The sequence below is a fragment of the Antechinus flavipes genome, chromosome 6 (genome assembly GCF_016432865.1).
Source record: "Antechinus flavipes isolate AdamAnt ecotype Samford, QLD, Australia chromosome 6, AdamAnt_v2, whole genome shotgun sequence".
In the NCBI taxonomy this organism is placed as follows: Eukaryota; Metazoa; Chordata; class Mammalia; order Dasyuromorphia; family Dasyuridae; genus Antechinus; species Antechinus flavipes.
In genome coordinates, this window is record NC_067403.1 from 13,778,338 (window position 1) to 13,801,930 (window position 23,593).

Sequence of the window (23,593 nt, forward strand, 5' to 3'; positions counted from 1 at the left end):
GTATTCTGAACTCCTTTTGGTCTGATCAGCCCCAACCAAGGACTTAATTTTAACATAATGATGTCATTTTGGTCCTAGTTGAGAACAAAGGACAACAACCAACCAATTGTTTTCCTATCTCTTATCTACATTATCCAACCCAACCTTCCATTGACATTTCCAGTTATTACAGTTTCTCATGGATATTCAACAATTATAACAAACAAACAAACAAAAAAACAGAAAAATTACCTAAAGTCACCTAAAAGTAGCACCTTTTTAGAGACAGGAAAAAATAATATTGAATACATTTGATAACAAAAAAGAAAGACTAGAACTCACAGAAACCAGAGGCTTTAGTGAATGTGATGGGGAACTACTTAGCATTGCTTTGTCCAGGCTATCAAACCTCTTCAGAATGGCACAGCTTTGGTTTCATTCCTTCACAGATTTGTTTATGTAGTAAACATCTAAGGGTTGACTAAATGCAAGACATCACATTAGGCACCAAGGGAGACAGGAAATAAAGAAGTCTCTTTAAGTAGTTTATACAGATGATATCTCTTTGTCTCCTTTATTCCCTATCCAGGCCCTACAGTTTTGGGAAGCCTCAACTTTAAATTTCCTAAATGCCATCCTACTTCCCCTGAGATTCTTAACCACCAGATGAGTTTCATTTTGATTCACGTAGACAATATCTTGAAGATAAGAGAAGATGGTTTTCAATGTTATCTTTTTTTCAGTGAAGAAGGGACAAAAAGGAGAGATTTCTAGATCTATTATTTCAACAGTACAATAACTCCTTCCTCAGATATTTCTTCCACCAGTGAAGATCATTGTTGTCTGTAGCATCTATTGCTGATGCTCACAAAAACCAACAAAGCTATTATAGGTCAGAGGCAGGAGTTAAACCAAAAATCTGCTAACTCTAAAGCCAGTTTCTATCCATTCTATTAATTAGCTTTTCATCTCCAGTTAGCTATATGAGTGTTAAGGTAGTTTTTTTTTTCTTTTTTTTTTCTTTTTATCCTATTCTACAGAAGGAACAAAAGGTTTGGGAGTTGTTCTTTGTCAAAAGAGATTGCAAACCTCTGAACCTGTGGACACATTGAAGGAATCAGTGAATTTAAATGACAAATAAGGACAATAATCAGCCTTACATTTGTGATCTTAATTCTCTTTAATGTCCTTAAAAAGCTGTTTTTGAGCAGGGATCCATAGACTTCTCCCAAATGCCAAAGGAATCCAAGTCCCAAAAAGTTAAAAAAATTAATCTCTGACCCCAATTTTTAAAGGGCTTTCATTTAAAGGAGGAAACTATGCCTCAGCAAGGATATTGTTTGCTCAAGGTCACATGGCTTTTTCTCCATACAACCAAAACCTGAACCCAAATCTTATGATGTCAAGTTCAGTGTGTATTCCACTAAGATATCACGTGGTCATAGATGTAAAATTTGAAAGGATCTTTGAAGTCATCTTCTTCAAGCCCTTCATTTTCCAGATGAAGAAATGAGACCCAGATAAGTTGTATAACTTGTCCAAGGTCACATATGGAAATTGGCAGACCTAGCATTTGAACCCTCTAGGAAACCACAATGATTCTTCCACACAGTCATTTTATTGATAATATTGAATATTTTTTGGATCTACACATCTCTTGAGACTCTTATAATTGGGTAATATTTACTTACACAGTAGGACTTATGTTCAGAGCACTGAACAATAAATAAGCAGAGCAAGGCAGTTGTTCCAAGATGCTTACATGAAGAATCTTGCTATCTAGAAATGACAAATGGAGCTTAGTACAAGTCAGCATTTGAGAGTAATGGTGAGTTTTAATGGAGTCATTCCTTAAAGAGAGAGAGAGAGAGAGAGAGAGAGAGAGAGAGAGAGAGAGAGAGAGAGAGAGAATTTTTTAAGAAGCATGAGAGAATGACTCATAAAAATATACCAAAAAATGGAAGTGGGCTGAAACCCAGAAGAGAATTGCCAGAAAGAAACTTTAAACATGAGAGAAAAAAAATAGATGAAAATAGAGGAATCATCAATATGGGAGGTATGGAAAATCTATCATAAAATAAGGAGGGATATGAAAAGTTTGAGAAAGGGAAGGACATAACTTGGTCAAAAAGGAAATCATTCTGAGCAAGCAATGAATAATTAAGATGTAGTCATTGAATCCCCAAGTTAAGATGTCCCTACTTCTGATTCATACTTAGTGAGAATCCCAGGGACCAGCACCTGGCTCCACCTCTCAACTGGTGGGTTAATGGAAAAAAAATAATGGACTGAAAATAGGGCTACTTCATTTTGTGTGTGTTATGCATCCTTTTGGAAGTCTGGTAAAGCTTATTGATCCCTGCTCAGAATAATATTTTTAAATGCTTAAAACAATATACACAGGCTTTCAAACAAAACCAATTATATGGCCATTCAGTTAACATATATATGTACATTTTTATGTATGTGTGTATACCTGTATGTATGTATTTGTTCACATATCATAGATTAAGAACTTTTGATAGAACCGGAATGCTTGAGTTCCACTGCTGACTAACACTAATAGTTGTGTTTTTGTCAAGAAGTTATTTAACTTCCCTGAGTCTTAATTTCATCATGGTCAGTCAAGAATAATAATACTTCCCCCACCTACATTGTCATGTTGTTGTGAAGAAAACCCTTGTAAATTATAGGAGAATGTGAGTGGATATAATTTACATTGACCATCTCATGCCTTCCAAGTCTCAGAGAACATTGGCTTTTGCCCTTACCCTGTGGTCAGTCTGAAAGAGATATGAGTGAGTCATTGCCTCCTACTGGAGCTTGCCATGTCATTTGCATCCTTATTAACACTTCTGGTGGAAAATTCTTCCATTGTACAATTGAATCTGCTCTCTTTGATGGAACATTTAAGCCAAGTTTCTCATTCAAGAATGAATTACAAAATCCCTCCCCATCTCCCTTCTTTCTCTTTCAAATAGTAATTGGACAGCAATGATTCTAATAAATTTTTCTGTCCAGGTTCATTCATTTATTAAACACCTATTATGGAAATGAGGAACTATCTTTGGGGATTGGAGGAAATACAGAAGAAAAATGAAAACACAATTAAAACAGTCTCTGCCTTCAGGATGTTTATATTCTATTGGATGGAGAGCCAAGAAGGATGGAAGAATAGTAGCAGTCTGTATGCAGAATACTTGCTTAATAAAGCTTGAGGAAAAGTAAATCAGTACTTTGAGGGTGCTACACAATTTCATATTAAGATGAGTTAGTTTTGTAGATGTTGTATCACTGTTACTCCATTTCTGTCTATTGTTTCTCAGTCTAACAAAGAAAAATGGCAATGTCGTTTCTACTAAGGTGAGATCTCCATTTTTAGGATGGGTTAATGAAATGGTTGATTGGTTAAAAAAAAAAAAAAAAAAAAAAAAACCACACACACACACACACACACACACACAAACAAACAAACAAACAAACCCATATGAGACTCAATTACCTTTGGATAGATCTTCAAAGAATATAGAAAAGTCTCACCTGACTTAATCATACAAGCTATTGTTATGAATAATCGATTGGACCCACAATTTGTCATACCATCAGACTTAATTCATAGAATTTGCATCAATAACCCCCCAAAAAATTCTTCTAACAAAAAGTGGCCCCCGTTCCTAGAAATAGAGACAAGAATATACCTATGGGTCTGGAGTAAGAAAGACCTGAGTTCAAATACAGTCATGGACACTTATTAGCTAGGTGCCCTGATCAAGTCACTTCCATGTCTGTAAATGCTAATAATAATAGTACCTAGTATATGCCTGGAACATAGCAGTGTTAGCTTGTTATCAGAGAAAGTCTCTACTGTCAGAGGGAAATTGGAGACAGCAAGAGATCTAGAATGCAGGTATTCAGGTGAGCTTTGGAAGGCACTTGGATTTCACAACTTTTGGGAATACAAGAAATCAAGAGTACAGTAGATAGACAAAACAAATCTTCCTACTGTTACCTCCTTAATTCAAGGTGTCTTTTCCTCTTTTCTCTATCCCTTTCTCTATCCTCTCCTTCCTTTCCTCCATTCCTCTTTCCTTTCTTTTTTCTTTTTCTTTCTCTTGCTGCCCCTTTCTCTCATTCTCACTCTCTGCTTCATTCTCCTTATCTCCTCCCCTTTTCTCTTTATTCTTCCTATCTGTTTCTTCTCTCCTTCTCGTTCATTCTGAATCTTTCTCTGAGTTTCTCTTTTTTTATCCCTTCTTCAATCCTTCTCTCTTCATCTAATAAATAAGACTTTATTTTCTCCCTAGTTCTGAACCTGTTTTCTCATTTGTAAAAATGGAAATAATAATACAATACTTGCTTTATAGGGCTATGCAGAAAGCAGTTTTGCAAACTAAAAAATGCTCTCTAAAATACAAGCTATTATTATGAATAATCGATTGGACCCACAACTTATCATACCATTAGATTAAGTCTGGACCTGACCACAGATTTTTTTTTTTAAATGAACTCCTGAGTCCATTCTCAGACTGGTCACCTCCAAATCCATCTTCATTCATCATCGATCTCTTGATTTTTTTTGCTGTTCATTTCATTACTTGATCTCGTGTGGCCTTTCAAAGGAGAAGCAGCTACAGCTCACTTTAGATTTTCCATTGCTTTGGTATAGATTCCTTCAAGGTCTCTCGTGCTGCCCCAGCATCATTAATTCAGAACCCCGGGTCCCAAGCCTTACTTGAAGAACTGTATGATTCTCAACTCCATAATACTTTGGAGATGCATGCTTCATTGAAGTGTCATTGATTTTCAACTAAAGTGAAATGCTTTCATTTAATGCTTTCTTAAGAAAATTACAGTGAAGGTTGGAAAAGGTTTGGCTTTAGAGAAATCCATTATTAATTTTACATGGAAAAATTGGGATTTATATATTGAAATTTAAATGTGGAGGTCTCTTACAGCTCGAAAATCATCATGTGGTTCTAACGTTATTTGTCTAATTCTTTTTTTTTTTCTTAATGGAAGATTGTGTTGTCCAAGTTTTTAAGCCTCCCTGCTTGGCTCCATAAACCTTTGTGCTTTTGCAAGAAGACAACTGATTATATAGTCAGCAAGACTGATGGAACAGGGACATAAGTCTGTGACGTGGGATCGCCCGCTGCCTCTTGCTCGCTAAAGGGGCTTGCGAAGCTTAGATGAATGGTGGAAGCTGTGTCTTCTGAACATTTCTATCTCTCCCCTAATCATCAGGACAGACTTGCAGCTGATCTGGACACCAGGGCAACATTTTCATTTTACGATTGGAGGAGTCTCCCTTTGAGTCCAGCAGGTTGAATATATCACGACCTTCGCTATATAACAGCTAGACCACTTTGGGAGGTTTCTTGAAAAATGATTCTGAGCATCCTCAATGTTCTGAAGAGGTTTTGGTCAAATGCAGTCTTTTTAAACTAAGTAATGATGAGTCTGTGAAGCACCCTTAGCCCCATCATTGAAACCTTCATAACTTCAGAAATGCTTAACCGTGTGTCTTTGGACTACCAGCTAGCTGCAATTATATACACTAAGCGATTTCTAAATAATAGAAGTCGTGGGGAGGGCAAGGGGAGAGAAACAATTTTGGGCAAAGCCATGCATTTCATCCACGTGGCCACGGCTCAAAGGCAGCCGAAGTGATTCAATTCAGCCTATCCACCCTCCCTGTTTCTCCCCATCTTAAAAAAAAAATGCCCCTTGGGCTGAATCAAGCATAGAAAGTTTTAACCTAAAAGCATTTTTTTTTTCCTTAGGAAAAGTCACAATCAATTGAAAAAAGAGACTGATAATGGAAATGGGTTTTTCAAGCATAACGCTAACATTTGCTAGTATGCATGCTTTAATAAGCCTTTAGAGTCCTATAACAGAGACACAAGCATTGCTTTGCTTCTTGCAGCTGATTATAATTTTAAAGATGGCAGCTCTGGCTGTTATTGCTTCACCATGTAAAGAAAAGTAAGGTCCAATATGTTTACCTCAGCCTTACATTATCATCTCTGGATCTAAAGAAATTACATTCAGGGCAGAGAGAATCAGAACCATGTACAGTCCATTTAAGACAAAGGTTCTTAATTTGAGAATCCGTGAATTTTTTAAATGTTTTATTAGGATATTTCAATAGAATAGGCTTCTTCTGTGAGTCTATGTATTGTATTTTGTGTATTTAAAACCATTATTTTGAGAATGGGGCCATAGAATTTACCAAACTATCATTGTGATTCATGACAGACTCAAAAAAAAAAAAAAAAAGTCAAATATGTCCATGAATAATGCTCCTGATCCAGCATCTATCAGGAAATCAAACTTCCTTCATGAAGCTTTCCTCAATTTTAATCCATATTTAGCTTTCTGAGTCATTTGTTAACTAGCCCCATTTGACATGTAATAACTAGGTGGTGCCATAGTACACAGAGAACTGGATTTGTGGTTAGGAAAATCTGAATTGAAATTTGACCTCAGATTCTTACTAGCTGTGTGGGCTTGGGCAAATCACTTTTCCTCTATTTGCCTCAATTTCCTCATCTGGAGTATGAGTATAGTAACAATAACACATCTTCCAGGCTCATTTTAAAGATCGAGTAAGATAATGTTCGTAAAGCACAATGTGTGGCACATAGCACTATATATCATTGCTATTACCATTAATTGTGTTCCAGTCTATACCATTCTCCATATGGATGCCTTATCTCTCCAACAAGATTATAAGCACTCTGAGGGCAGGATTCTGCCTTAGGCTTCACTATTTTCCCCATGGCATACATTATAATGCCTTTCCCAGAACATGTGTTTAGTTCACACTTATTTAATTATTTCGTAAAGGGCTTAGCTGGAACAAATACAAGTTGTTATTTTTTAAAACTTTTGCCAGAAGAGATATGAAAGGACCCCATTTCAGGGTAATGACAATGGTGTTTAAACAGATTCACCAGAGTATGTCCATCCAAATGAGAGTCGTCTCTCCAAGTAGTACCCCCAGAAAACTCTGCCCTTATTCCAATCAGGCTGACATTTCTAGAAACATTGGTAGAATTAGCTTTTGTTTGTCAATTGCCTTTGGAATCTGGAGCATTTGGAATTTTCAATTAAATTTGATAAACATTTTTTTTTAAGTTCCTAAGTATGATACCGGCTGGGGATATAAAAACCAAAAGTCCATGTCATTATGAAATTTATGGTCTACAGGGTATTATGATATCTATCTGGATTAACGTTAATATTGAACAAAGAAGAGATTGAAACAAAGTGCTCCAGGAAAATGTGAGAAAGAAGAGAAGACAGAGAGAACAATCAAAGCAACTTTTTTTTAATTGTACTTATTCTCCTTCCATGTTAGATGGTGTTCAGATGTAAACACTCCTGTGACAGAAGGAAAACCTATTGTCCTTTGATGTTTAATATTTTTCTTAGCATAAATACTGGAGTGGTTTGCCATTTCCCTCTCCAGTTCATTTTATAGATAGGGAAACTGAGGCAAGAAAGAATAATATTCAGGCTTACATGCCAATAAATGTAACTCCAGTTGAGCAAATTTCCATCTTTTGAGGTTAGATTACGTTAGAATTGCTGATGACTAATATCATCTTCAAAGTGATCAAAAATAAAATGAAATGAATGCAATAAGTTGGTTTGTTTCTAAATTTTTCTCATAAAGCTAATTCTCAAAGAGGAATTTCAGAAAGATTTTGAGTGCTTCAAACCTAGAGGCATATCATAAGAGCTTAGCCTTGTGGGTATCAATTTTGAAGGACACCTCTCTCATTTGAATATGTAGCTTTTCCAATATTTGTTAAAAAGAAATCCAGTTTGGCAGAGAGGAAGAAGAGATGTTCTCAGAGTTAAAAAGACCAGGATTCAAGTCCATCCTTTGAATCAGAGGGACTGTGTGATCCTGGACCGAATCACTTTTGGGTTCTAGACAATTCTGTAAGACTAAATCGCATACAAGATGACAACCTGCTTTGGAGGGGAGATTTCCCTTATCTGGAAGCTAAATACATCAATATTTAGGCTGTGAAATTACAGGCTTATCTCCATCCTATATTTATTGAAATAATGAAACTTACTTTATCATGGTAATAAATCACCTTATTTTCCCTTGTTGCTTAATAAATGTTTACTGACTGATTGATTATTGAAAAATTTAAGACTGAATGCTTATTTGAAGCTAAGGATGAACTCCTTTAATATGTGTTATAAATATGAATATTATTGCCCTTATTCAAAGTTCAATAAGCTTTACCTGTACCTCTAGGATGTGGTTTATATTATTCTTGATCATTCATTGTAGATAGACAAAATTTCTAATTCATTCACTCTCTCTTGACACTTTGAACTTGACAGATAATTCTTAATAAGCTTTGATTTTGAAAATGAACATTTGTCATTTGGGACCATCATTTAGATAGTTTAAAAACATAAAACTCACTGTGCAAACATTTGGGGAATTTGACAATTTACTGCAGACATTATATCAACTCAATGACATCATCAGGTTGGAGAGGTCTGGTTGTTCCTAGAGATCATATTTAAATGAAGATTTCTCTAAGAAGGGGGATGGGACACAATAAATTTCATCGATAAATCATTTAACATTATTGTTTTAGGCTTGTTGCTAACTTAAGTTACAAATGTGTGTTTAAGCTAGATGAAGCAGTGGAGAGAGAACTGGGCTTGGAATTGAGAATTGGAATTGAGGGCTTGTCTTCCTGAGTTCCCATCTATCCTCATACATTTATTTACAAGTAACCCTGGGTATTATTTAAAAAAAAATTAATGCTACTATCTGTGATAGGGGCAGCAAGATGAAAGAGGGGTATGGCTCCAGGGCTGGAGTCTGAAAGACTTCAACTTTTGTCACAGACACCTTATTTGTCTCAATTTACTCATCTGTAAAATGAGCCGAAGAAGGAAATGGCAAACCACTTCAGTATCTTTGTCAAGAAAACACCAAATGATGTCACAGTCAGACATGACTGAAACAACATAGCAAAAATATAAAATGTACATGCACAGACACTGGAAACTCATGTCAACACTATGACAAATTGGAGAGAGGATCTTGGAGGATGGCAGGGATCCAGGGAACAGAGATACCCATTTAGGGAGAGCAGATAATCCAGGAAGGTTCCCTTGGTATGTCCCGTGTTTGGGACATACCTTTGGGAGATAAAGGATCATGGCAATATGGCAGAATGATATTTTGGAGCTCCTAACAGGAAGGTGGCCCTCTCCGTTCACTCAAACATCACCTCCTCATCATTTCTCATCTAAATACTTCCAACTATCTCCTAAGCTGCACTTGCTGCCTCTGCCCCTTCTTACTTTGATCCATCCTCTACTCACTTTCAAGCCATGTAAACCCTCTGCCCCTTGTTCAGTGGGCTCCAATGTCTCCCTGTTATCTACAGCATCATATGGAAACTTCCTTGTGTCACATTTAAGACTCTTGGTAACCCATCACCTGGCTATCTTCCTAATGTTCTTTTCTAATTTCTCTTTCCTTTCCTGTGTGTTACAATTTAGCTATGCTGATCTATTTACTATCCCTTGCACATGATACTCTTTGCCTTTCTTCTGACTCGGTCTCTTGCTTGAATGCTCTGCTCCATCACTACCAATCACAGCTTTGTTTCTCTTCATTTTTTTTAAAGACTCAGTTCAAATCTTACCTTCTACAGGTCTGCCTCGAGTTGAATATAAAGGAATATAGATATCCATAATATATAATATAGATTTACCTACATAATATTTAATAACCACAATACTCTACTATAATTAATATAGAATAGTTTTAGAAATTTTGAGCTGGATGGAAGTTTAGAGATTCTACCCTCCATATGGATTACAGGCCCCTAGAGGATGCTAGAATTATTGCAACTAGTTCTTTTTACCAAATGAGTATAATTCAATTCAATAATTTGACAAACATTTATTATGTGCCAGGCACTGTACTAGGTAAAGACAACTCAAGGAGTTGACATTTTACTTTAATTTATTTAGTAAAATAAGTCTATATATATTCTGTCTTCTTCACATATATATTCCTAGTTTTTAAATGTAGACACTATTATAATTCATAAAATATAAATTTACTTGAGTGTTACTGAACCCATAATGCTTTTTGTCATTATATATTTTACTCAATTAATAGATGCTAGTAAAATGTTGACCATATAGAAGTCTATGATTTTGTTTATGTCAAAAGAGATGTTCATCCATTAAAAGTTTTAGAGTCACTGATCTAATCCAATCTTCATTCTATAGATAAAGTAACAAACTCAGGAAATTTAAGAATCTAAGTAAGATCACCCAGCTATTTAGTGGCAGGAAAAGGATTACCTTTCAAGTCAGGTTTACTGTTCTTTGATGTTATCATGTAGCCTTAAGGATAAATCATAAAACTGTCAGTTTTCAATCAATAAATATATTTATCGGCCACCTATGATGGGGTTCAACTGGAAGCAAGGGGATGGGTAACAAGGAGAAGGGAGGAAGGCAAAAGTAAAGGAGCCATCTTATGTCTTCAAGGAGCTTACAATGTGGTTGGAAGAATTAAAATATTTCATCTTTATATAGATGACAGAACGGCAATTTAGTCTTAGGTCTTGTGGGTAGGTGATGATTTCCATTTCTTCTTCTGGCTCTAGTAAGCCTTCATTGCAGCTAAATGTATATTACTAACCTACATTCTGCTATGCTCTGCTTCTGCAATCGCCCTGTAATGACATGTTGGACAAGTGAATGGTACAGAGGATCTGCAAATGGTACATTAGAAAGGAGCAGGGTCACTTTCCATGTAAAGACAATAAATCTTAGTTGATTAATTGGCCATTTCTCCAAGGTTCAAAGGTTCCTTCTAATATGAATGCTAAAGCTAGAAGACAAGGAAGAAAATTGTTTCTCTCCTCAGAGAGTGACTTGATGCCAGAAGATGAAGTCAGCCTCCCTGATGACCATCTATCTATGGAAATATATTGCTGCCAATTGTTTTTCTTTTGGGTCTACATTACTCATTTCCTGGAGTGATGTCACAGGGTGTGGCCTATGGCTAGCCACCGAGAGTGAAATAGGAAGTGGGCACTTTGGATCAATGTCTCTCCTCAGCCATATTTACGATCAGATTGCTGCACATTGGATGACTACATTTCCATCCAGTATCTAACACCAAAATGTCATTCGTGGGTACTGTCAACATTCAAGAAATGTGATAAAAAAAAAAAAAAAAAAAAAAAACAATCCCTGGACTCCCAGAGGCTGAATTAAAAGCTCTAGCCCTTGTAGTTACCTCATACTATACAGAGATGATGCATAATATCCGTTATAGCCATTTTTACTGAACTGAGCCTCAAGTAACTATTATGTTAAGTGCTTTCCATAAACAGTATTCATGCAAATCTATTTTTTTTTTTTGATGTTCATTAAGGCACTTTAATACAATGGAGTAGAATTCCACCTTGTAACCACATCCTGGCCTGCTTTCTCTTCTCTATGGGAAGGTTGCTTTTTGCCTGAAAGCTTAACAGGATGTTTAAAGCCTTGAGAGAATGATTAAAAATACCCACGTTGGTTTTTTTTTTTTTTCCCCTGGCTGCACAAACCCCATGCTTTATCTGTCATTCAACTTTTATAAATGCCAAACAAAAGGTCTCAGGCAAAGTAGAAATCTTGTCACATGGGCTCACTCTCCACCCCAACTTCCTCCCAAGTACTTAGGCCATTGTCAATGTCTCTTTCTTTCACTGGCCTGCATAGAGAGAATTGTTCTTTTATTGGAAACTTAATTTCAGGGAGAGTGAAACTCAGATGAGCCTTCCCAAAGTCTGCTCCCTTCTGCAGTGGTTCTGTTTGAGTTCAATAGAGACAGAACAGACTGAACTCTGGGAAATGAAGTATGGTGTCTGGTGGGGCAAGAGAACCTCCGCTTTCTGCTGCTTTCTGCTTCTGACGATAAAGTATAATTAATGTATATGACTGCATGCAGAGGGGGCTCTAAAACAATCTGCTTCCTCTGTGCCCCCTCCTCTCCAGCCCCAAACCAATGCCCTGCAAATTTGCTTCTTGTGGCTTTCCAACTTTTCTTGATGGTCCAGCTATTTTCTTAGTCAGTCAGGTTCCAAGCTCTCAAGTCAATGGCTAAGTTCTCCAGATTCTCCCTCTGTAAGAGTTCTCCCTCCCATCCTTCGTCCAGCTGACAGCCATCATCCTGTTACAAATGGTCATGACTTCCAGTCTACACTATTTTGATAGCCATCTAACTGGTCTAATCTCCAGTTTCTTCTACATCACTTCTTCATGGTAGATTACTACCAAAATAACATTCTCAATGGACAAACTATAGAATGAAATCTCAATTCCTTCACACTCTTTCTTTAACTTACCCTTCAGACATGTCTTACGCTTGTGCTTATCATGGGTCCTATTGGACTCTTCGCCAATCCCAGAACATATTTCCTCCTATGCCCCTTCCATGCCTTTGTTTATAACATTCTCTATGGCAAGAATGATCTCACCTTATTTTTGCCAGTTGATATCATACCACTCATCCTTCCAAGCCCACCTTGAATTCTTCCTCCTCCATTCATCCTACTCTGATACCCTCCTCCTCCATAAGTCTTCCTTCCTTACTCTGAAATATTATACCTGTTTGTTTTTTCTTATTTATTTTTAATACACATTGTTTATGAATCATGTTGGGAGTGAAAAATCTGAAAAAAAGGGAAAAAAAAACCCAGAAAAAAAGAAGTGAACATTAGCTTGTGTTGATTTACATTCAATCTCCATAGTTCTTTTTCTGGATGCAGATGGCATTTTCTATCCAAAGTCTACCAGGATTCCTTTGGATCACTGAACCACTGAGTGATCCAAGCCTTTCATATTTGATCATCACATATTTTTGCTATTATTTTGTACAACACATTCCTGGTTCTGCTTGTTTTGTTCAGTTCATGTAAATCTTTCCAGGCCTTTCTAGAATCGACATGTTTATCATTTTTTTTTAATAGAACAATAATATACAATCACCTTCATATATTACAACTTTTTCAGCCATTCCCTAACTGATGAGAATCAACTTATTTTCCAGTTCTTTGCTACCACAAAGAGTTGCTACAAATATTTTTTGCACATGTGGGTCATTTTCCCTCCTTCATAATTTCCTTGGAATACAGACTCAATAGTGGCACGGTTTTATATACAGTTTTATATCCATTTGAGCGTAGTTCCAAATTGCTCTACAGAATTGTTGGATCATTTCACAACTCCACCAACAATGCATTAGTTTTCCCACATCTCCTTCAACATTTCTCATTATATTTTCCTGTCACCTTAGCCAATCTGAGAGATATGAGGTGGTATTTTTCTAATCAATAGTGATTCAGAGCATTTTTTTTTCATATGACTATAGATGGCTTTAATTTTCAACTAAAAATTGTCTGTTCAAATTATTTGACCATTTATCAATTGGGGAATGACTTGGACACAGCAACAGCAAGATTATATGATGATCAATTTGGTGAATTGTGACACCTTTCATCAGGGAGGTGATTCAGGCCAGTTCTAATGGTCTTGTGATGGAGAGAGAGCCATCTGCACCCAGAGAGAGGACTGTGGGAACTGAGTGTGGATCATAGTATAGCATTTTCACTTTTTTGTTATTGCTATTTGCTTGCATTTTGTTTCCTTTCTCATTTTTCTTTCCTTTTTGATCTGATTTTTCTTGTGCAGCATGATAATGATGGAAATATGTGTAGAAGAATTGCACATGTTTAATATATATTTGCCATCTAGGGGAGCTGGTGGGGGGAAGAGAAGGAAAAAAAATGGAACAAAAGGTTTTGCAAAGATGAATGTTGATAATTTTCATATCTGTGCATGTGTTTTAAAAATGAAAAGCTTTAAAAGATAAAGGGAAAAGAGAAAATTGTCTATTTTGCTTTTCATGTTGTTTTCTTTGGTCATCCTTTCTTCTCCAAAGATCTGATAGGTAAATTATCTTTTGCTTTCCTAATTTGTTTATGTTATCACCCTTTATGCCCAAATCATATACGTATTTTGACCTTATTTTTATATGGATTGTGAGATGGAAGTTTATGCAAAGTTTCTGAAATATTATTTTCCAGTTTTCCCAGCAATTTTTGTCAAATAGTGAATTCTTATCCCAGAAGCTAGAGTTTGGGGTTTTAATTGATTACTACATTATTAGTCATTGATTAGTGATATATAGATATAGATATAGATATAGATATAGACATATAATCTATTGCACCGATTCATCACTCTATTTCTTAGCCAGTACCAAATGGTTTTGATGGCTACTGCTTTATAATATAATTTTAGGTCTGGTAATGCTAAGTCACCATCCTTTATATTTTTTTTCATTAATTCCTGTAATATCCTTGATTTTTTATTCTTCCAGATTAATTTTGTTATTATTTTTTTCTAGTTCTATAAAATAATTTTTTGGCAGTTTGGTATAACTCTGAATAAGTAGACCCATTAGGCAGAATTGTCATTTATATTATATTAGTTCAGCCAACCCTTGAGCAATTGATATTTTACCAGTGGCTTGGATCTGACTTTATTTGTGTGAGAAGTGTTTTGTAATTGTGTTCATGTAGTTCCTGAGTTTGTCTTGGTAGTTAGACACCCAAATATTTTGTCACCAGTTATTTTAAATATAATTTCTCTATCTCTTGCTGCTGTACTTTGTCAGTAATATATAGAAATCTTGATGATTTGTGTGGGTGATGTTGTGTGAGTGTGGGTGCAGGGTGTATCCTACAACGTTGCTAAAACTGTTCATTGTTTTCGGTAGGTTTTTGGATGATTTTCTAGGATCTCCCATAATATCATCTGCAAAGAGTGAAAGTTTTATTTCCTCATTGCCTATTCTAAGTCTTTTAATTTCTTTTTCTTTTCTTATTGTTAAAGCCAACATTTCTAGTACAATGTTAAATATTAGTGGTGATAATGGGCATCTTTGTTTCAGCCCTGATCTTTTAGGGAATGTATCTAGCTTCTGTCCTTTACAAATAATGCTTGCTGGTGGTTTTAGCTAGATATGCTTATTAGTTTTAGGAAAGCTCCCTTTATCTCTATGCTCTGTAATGTTTTCAATAGGAATGGCTGTGTATTTTGTCAAAAGCCTTTTCTGTACCTTTTGAGATTATCATATGATTTCTGTGGTTTTATTATTGCTATGATCGATTATGATAATGATTTTCCTGGTATTGAAATAACCCTGCTTTCCTAGTATAAATCCTACTTGATCATAGTATAATATCCTGCTGATAAATTGCTGTAATCTCTTTGCTAATATTTTATTTAAAATTATTGGATCAATATTCATTTGGGAGATTGGCCTGTAATTTTCTTTCTTTGTTTTGGTTCTTCCTGGTTTAGATATCAGTAAAATATTTGTGTCATCGAAGGAACTTGGCAGTACTCCTTCTTTACTTATTTTTCCAAGTAATTTACATAGTATTGTAATTAATTCTTCTACACATGTTTGGTAGAAATCACTTGTAAATCCATCTGTCTGTGGAAATATTTTCCTATGAGTTCATTAATGCCTTGTTAAACTTCTTTTTCTAAAATGTTTCTAAAAAAATAAGTAATTTATTTTCTCTTCTGTTAATCTGGGCAATTTATATTTTTGTAAATATTCATCTATTTCAGTTGGATTGTCAGATTTGCTGCCATACAGTTGGGCTCCTAATTATTGCTTTAATTTCTTTGTCATTGGTGGTAAGTTCACCCTTATCATTTTTGATGCTAGTGATTTGTTTTTGTTTTTTTTTCTTCATTTTTCTAATCAAATTAACCAAAGGTTTTTCTATTTTGCCATTTTTTTCATAAAACCAATTCTAAGTTTTATTAATTTATCCAATGGGTCTCTTAGTTACAATTTTATTAGTCTCTCCTATGAGTTTCATAATTTCTCATTTGATATTTAATTAGGGATTTTTAATTTGTCCATTTTCTAGGTTTTTTAGTTTCATACCCAAGTCATTGATCTATTTTATCAATGTAGCTATTTAGAGATATAAAATTTCCCTTAAGAACTGCTTTCACTGCATCCCATAGGTTTTGATATGTATCTAATCATTGTTATTCTCTTTGATGAAATTATGGATAGTTTCTTTGATTTGTTGTTTGATCCACTCATTCTATATAATTAGATTATTTAATTTCCAATTGATTTTTAGTCTATTTTTCCCTGGCCCTTTATTGAATATAATTTTTATTGCATTGTGGTCTAAAAAGGAAGCATTTACTATTTCTGCCTTTCTTTATTTGATTGTGAGGTTTTTATGCCCTAATACATGGTCAGTTTTTGTGCAGGTGCCATGAATTGCTGAGAAAAAGGTGAATTCCTTTCTGTCTCTATTCAATTTTCTCTAGATGTCTATCATATTTGAGTATTCTAGTATTCTATTAACTTCCCTGCTTACTTTCTTATTTATTTTGTGGTCACATTTATCTCATTCTGAGAGGAAAAAGTTGAGGGCCCCCGTCTAATATACTTTTGTGGTCTGTTTTTTCCTGTAACTATCTTAAAATCTTCACCAGGAATTTGTATGTTCTATCTCTTGGTGCATATACATGTAATATTATTATTGCTTCTTTTTTAAGGCACTTTTTAACAAAATTTTTTTTTCCTTCCTTATCTATTTTAATTAGATCTATTTTTATTTTTGCTTTATCTGAGATCAGAATTGCTACCCCCCTTTTTTGTTGTTGTTGTTGTTGTTGTTGTTTTGTTTTGTTTTGTTTTTTACTTCAACTGAAGCATAATAAATTCTCTTCTTGGCTTTTACCTTTATTCTGGGTCAAATATGTTTCTTATGAATGACATATTGTGGGATTCTGTTTCTTAATCCACTCTGATATTCACTTCTATTTTATGGGAGTGTTCATCTAATTCACATTCATAGTTAATATTAACATCTCTATATTTCCTTCCATCTGTATTTTCTCCCCTGTATATACCTTTTTCTCTCTTTCCACCTTTTTCCTCTCTTTTCCACCTCTTTAGCAGTGTTTCATTTTTAGCCCATCCCACCCATTACCTTATCTTTTATAAACCTCTTATTTTTACTATTTTTCCTAGTATTTCTACCCTGCCTTTTATCCAGCCCCTCTCTTTTCTTACCTTTATCTTCCTATTTCTTTATAAGATTAGATAAATTTCTTCTAGCAACTGAATCATTATCTATTTGAATCATTCTTTCTTTGAGCCAAAATTGATGAGATTTATGTTCATTCCCCTTCCCTTGTAATAGGTCTTTTGTGCCAATTCATGTGATCTAATTTTTCCCATTATACCTCCCCTTTCCTCTTCTCCCAGTACAGTTTTTTCCCCCACTCCTTAATGTCTTTTGCTTTGATATCATCACATCAAAGTCCATACCCTCCAACTATGTGATGCCCCCCTCTACTCACCCCAATAACAGATACAGTTCTCCAGAGTTACAGCTGTCATTTTCCCATCTAGGGATATAAATAGTTTAACCTTTAAATTATATATATATATATATATATATATATATATATATATATATATATATATATATATATATATATATATGTATGTATGTATATAATTTCCCTCTGTTTACCTTTCTCTGATTTTATTTATTGCTTCTCTTGAGTCCTTTATTTGAAGATCAAATTTTCTGTTTAGTTTTTTTTTTTTTCCAATAGAAATTATTGAAAGTCTCTTACTTCATTGAAGCTCCATCACCTCCCTTGAAAGATGATGCTGAGTCTCACTGGGTAGTTAATACTTGGTTGTAACCTCAGGCTCTTTGCCTTCTGTCCTCCTATGCATTGTTGTAGAAGCTGCCAGATTCTGGGTAATCCTGAATGTTGTTTCTTGATATTTAAGTTGTTTTTGCAGTAGTTTTCCCTTGAGATTGTTATTCTAGAGATTTACAACAATGTTCCTTGAGATTTTCCTCATGGGATTTCTTTCTGAAGGTGAATGATGGATTCTTTTAATGACTTTGTTTTTAGAATATCAGGGCTGTTTTCCTTGAAAATCTATTGAAGAATCCTATCCAGATTCTTTTTTTGGTCATGTATTTCAGGTAGACCAATAATTTTTAAATTTTCTCTTCTTATTTATTTTTCAGGTTGGCTGTTTTTCCAATGAAGCATTTTACATTTTCTTCCATTTTTCATGTTTTTTTTGTTCGTTTAACTATTCTTGATGTTTCATAGAGTCATTAGCTTCTATTTACCCTGTTCTGATTTTTAATGTCTGATTTTCTTCAATTAGCTTTTTTATCTCTCTTTTTTAATCTGCCTAATTCTATTTTTGAAGGAACTATTTTCTTCAGTGGATTTTTTTTTTTTTTTTTTTTTTTTTTGCATTTGGCCAATTGTATTTTTTTTTTAAGTGATTGCTTTCCTTTTCCAAGCTATTTACTCTTTTTTGTGTACTTCTCATTTCTTTTGTCATTTTTTTTCTTATACCTCTCATATTTGCATTTTAAAGTCTTTTATGAGCATATTCAAGAAGCTTCTTTGGGCTTGAGACCAATTCATATCATTCTTTTGAGATTTTCTCCAAGGATATTTTGTCCTCATCTGAGTTGGTGTTTTGGTCTTCCCTATTACTGAGTAACTTTCTATGGACAAAGTTCTTTCCTGTTTCTTGCTCATTTTATTTCCTTTGATATTTCTTCTTCTTCTTCTTCTTCTTTTTTTTTTTTTTAACCTTGATGGTTGAGCTCTGTTTCTGGGGCAAAGAGGGTTTTTTGTTTGTTTGTTTGTTTGTTTTGTTTTGTTTTGTTTTGTTTTTTGATTAAGAAAAATAAAATTTTAAAAATATGCTTTCAATCTGCATTCAGAGTCCATCAGTTCTTTCTCTGAAGGTAGATAGCATTTTTCATCATGTTTTCCTACAAATTCCTTTTTTTTTTTTTTTTAGTTTATTTTTGATACACATTGTTTTATGAATCATAAATTATTTTGGGAGATAAAAATCAAATCAAAAGGGAAAAAATCATGGGAGAGATTAAAAAGTACAGAAAAAAGAAGTGAACATAGTCTGTGTTGATTTACATTCAGACCTTAGTCTTTTGTAAGGTCCTTAGTTTTTTTTTTTTTTTTTTCTGGTTGCAGATTGCATTTTCTGTCCAAAGTCTATTGGTATTGCTTTATATCACTCAGCTACTGGGAAGAAGCTAACCTTTCATAACCGATTATTGCATAATCTTGTACAATGTATTACTGGTTCTACTTGTTTTGCTCAGCATCAGTTTATGTAACTCTTTCCAGGCCTTCCTATAATCTGCTTGTTCATAATTTTTTTTTTTTGTAGCACAATCATATTCCATTACCATTATGTATACAACTTGTTCAGCCATTCCCCAATTGATGGATTTGTACTCATTTTTCAATTATTTTCTACCACAAAAAGAGCTGCTGCCAACATTGTACATAACAAATACAATCCTTGTAACAAATAATCATAGTCAAGTAAAACAAATATTTACATCAGCCATATCTAAATATCTATATCTTTATATCTTTCTATATTCTTACTTTATCTATATCTTTAGTTCATCTGGTCTCTCATAGATGAATAGCATCTTTCATCTTCAATCCTCTGGAATCATACTTGATCATCTCATTGATTTTTAAGTCTTTCAAATCTCTTTGCCTTTATAATGCTATTTTGATTATGTAAATTGTCTGCCTGGCTCTGTTCACTTCACTCAGTATCATTTTATACAAATTTTCCCAGGCTTGTATGAAACCCTATTTTCTATCATGCTATTACATTCATATACCATAATTTGTTCAGCAATTCTTCAATCAAAGGGCAAGCCCCAATTCTTTGTCATTACAAAAAAAAAAAAAAAAAAAAAAAGACTGTTGTAGTTCAAAGACAGTTAATTGGTCCAGTGGAGAGAAGATCAAGCCTGAGTATTCATCTCCCTGAGTTCAAATCTGGTCTCAGACACTTCCTAGTTGTATAACCCCGGACAAGTCACTTAACACTGTTTGCCTCAGTTGCCTCTCTAAAATGAGCTGGAGAAGGAAATGGCAAACAATAGCTTTGTCAAGAAAAACCCAAATGGGGTCAAAAAGAGTCACAAATGACTAAAAAACAAGATTTTTTTTTACATATGACCTCTTATTGCTCTTATTGTAACTCAGTCCTAAATGAAAGACCAACTCTTGTGTCTCATTATTGTCCATTAACAACATTGCATTCTTCAAGATCAATGTCATTGTAGAATATGGACTAGCAGGTTCTTCTTAATGAAAACCCTTCAGTTGTGATCTAAGCAATGGACTTTATTCTCTGAGGATATACTTAGCTGAGAATAAAAAAAAAAAAACATTCTTTTGTAACAAACTAGCCACTAATTGTTGAAGTTTTGGTTATGGTAATAAAATGAGAAATACAAAATGACCCATAATCCTGTGCAGCTGCCTCTGACTTCTATAGTGACAATGGCACTATAACAGGAAGAAAGGGAAGAAGAAGCTTCCAAGGATCACAGTTTTTACACAGATTAAAAATGTTAACTCAATTGTTGGCAACTCTCAATGTGAGAACCTTCTCTAATGAGCAAGTCAATAGACTACTAGAATTATGAAATCATATCAATATAGATCTTTTCAAGAACATGAAACCAAGTAAGTTGCAGCTAAATGGAAGTACGACGCCCAGGTTCTAAAAAGGCCAAAAGAAGAAGTCAATAAACTTGGTGTCATCATGCCTTGAAAGAAAATCAGCAATGTAATGTCTCCTGCCAGATAGAAGTCTCTCCTCATACTAAGCAGAAGAAAAAAAAAAAAGAAGAAAAAAAAAAAAAAAACACCAAAAAAATAATAATCTATGGTCTTATTACCTAATCACCTGACCAAAAGGCTTACTTTCCAGTTCTGTGAAATCTTTATGAGATTTATTCTTGTATCAAGGGTATGAAGATATAAGAAAGGCACAGGCAGGCTTTTGCAAATGATATTCTATAGCAGATCACATTTTTATAGCTACATAATTGACTGAAGGGTACAGAGAATACAAAATCTTCCCATGAACATTTGTTGATTATAAAACAGCACTTGATTCAGGAGAAGGAAATGTTACCTTAAAGTCCCCAACAAGATATTTCCCATATATATGGTCCCATATAAGATCATTAAAAATTCCTTTATAGACAATGAAAGTGATAATTTGGTTACTGATTATTATCATCACCTAATTATCCAAAGATAATTAGGGACATTTTCCCACTGTCATGAGGGACATCCAGTGTTGAGTTAAAGTGGTATAAGAATACCTTAGAGATGGCAAGGTTTTAACACTGATATTCCTGGTTACAGATGGCAGTATGCCAATTACCTCAATGCCTAGAACATTGCAGAGTTCCTAAATAATAACTCAATAGAGTTTAAATGAACTGTTTACGGAGGGAAAGAAAAAAAAAGTAGAGAAAGACTGCATAATGTCCAGTGTATGATATGCAGCTAGATAGACAGTGGAGAACTAGCCCATCATTGTATATAACTTGTATAGGCACTTTGGGTGGACATTTAATTGCATACAGAATTGAAAAAGGAGAGCAGAGTAGGCTGGGTTGTCTCAGAAAAATTGCATGGCATTTTCAATTCCCCCAAAATTCTTACTGGAGCAAAATCCCATCTTTTTAAAACCAATATTCTCTTAGTGATGCTTTATGTCTGCAAATCATAGGATACCATATATTCCAAGGAATTAAAATGGTGAGTCATCCCAAGGGCAACGGACAGAAACATGGGGGGTTTAAATAGGCTGCAGCACGCTACAAAAGGCAAATTGCATGCCAAAAGTGTTGTAAAAGATTGCTTTGTAGAGACATCGCAAGGTTTGTCTCTGGCCAAAATACAGCACCTTAGCTATAGAAGGCTGACAGGCATTCAGTGACAAGTATTCAGAATAAAGACCAGATTGTTGAGTAATTGAGTAGGGAATAATTATCTTGCCTTTTTAGCATATCTTTTGTTCTAGATCAGATTCCTTTGGCTGCTAAACTGGAAAAGATCGAGGGACTTTCTATTCAGAAGTTAGATTGCTATCTGTAGCAGAGAGCTTTGATCTCTAAACAAAAAGAAAACACTTGATCTTAATTTGGAGGTTTTTTGTTATATGGCCACCTCAATTTTTTGGCAGAAGACTAGTCTAAGGCCCAAATCTGAGGGAGGTTTAAACCTTTATACTCTAAGAGACTAAATAAGTTGATGGATGATCTTGAGGAGGTGAGCTTAAAGAAAATCATCTCCTGCACAGACTACTTACCAGTACTGAGAATTTTGGAGACCTGGGAAGCCTCTCAGTGACCCATCAATCTCAGTGTGCCCAATACAAATGCAACCTCTTCCCGGAAGCATTCCTGATTCCCATATCAGTAGTTTTCTGTGAACTATTTACAGAGTATTTTCTTTTTTAATTCTCTAATGATTTATCATATAATAATGTACATTAAGGTTATTTCTTTGCATTATCCCCATTCTAGATTGAAGGCATCACAAGGGCAGGAAACTGATGTTATGTAAACTCTGAAGTTCCCTCTCTCCTTGACTAATATACTGCTCTCCACAGAGTAGACATTTAATAAATCCTACATGAGTAAATAAATGAATAAAAAAAATTAAATGAGTGTTTCAAGGTCATACAATTAGTTCATTGTGGACTCAGAGCTCCAACCCATCTATGACTCTGTCCTTCCAGAAATGAATAAGAACCTCTCAAAAAGGAGGTCTTGGAAAGCCAGTGTCCCAGATAGCAACATATCAAATGAGATGCTAAAGCCCAGCATTGATCATGCTCAGGAAGCCTGACTGAAGATGTTTATCCTAATCCTCCAATCCAGACACTTCCTGAGATATGGTCAGGAGGACTAATTACTCCAATACATAAAAACTGAAATGCTCTCAACCCAAACAGCTCCAGATATCTGCATTAGCAGCAGCAGCAGTAAACTATGAGGCTGCATCCTTGGTGAAAGACTAAAGCAATATCTGACCAATGACAGCGACATCCATAAAAGCCAAATTGGATTCCTCCCTTGAAAATGAACTACAGACTTCATCTGTCCCCGCTTGCTGCATATTAACAAACATGTACAAAGAAATCCAAGCGAGGAAGGAACATGCCTTGTTTTATTACACTTGGAAATCGCCTAGAACTCCATCTGGCACCAGGAATGAATCTAGCCCTGCTACAATAGGGAATGAACCTGGAGGAGAACGGATGACGTAATTACATTTCTGGACCAATCCATCAACTGAAGGATGGAAATAAGTAACACTCAAACGGATGCCTTCAAGCGGGAAAGGGAGTGAGACAAGGATGCAAATCTCCAGAGTTTAATAGATACCTTGATGGGTTACTTACTCTGTTGGAGCAGTGCCCAAGCCCAGGGCTCCCATTAAACCACTCCAAAGGAAAATGCCTAATACATAACCTGCTCCATAGAGCTGATCCGAAGACCAAGTGCTCCTCTCTCCTTTTTTTTTTTTTTTTTCATGGTACTTAGATCATTCTGGCAGGATTTGCAAGGTAGATGTGAGGGGCAGATGAAAG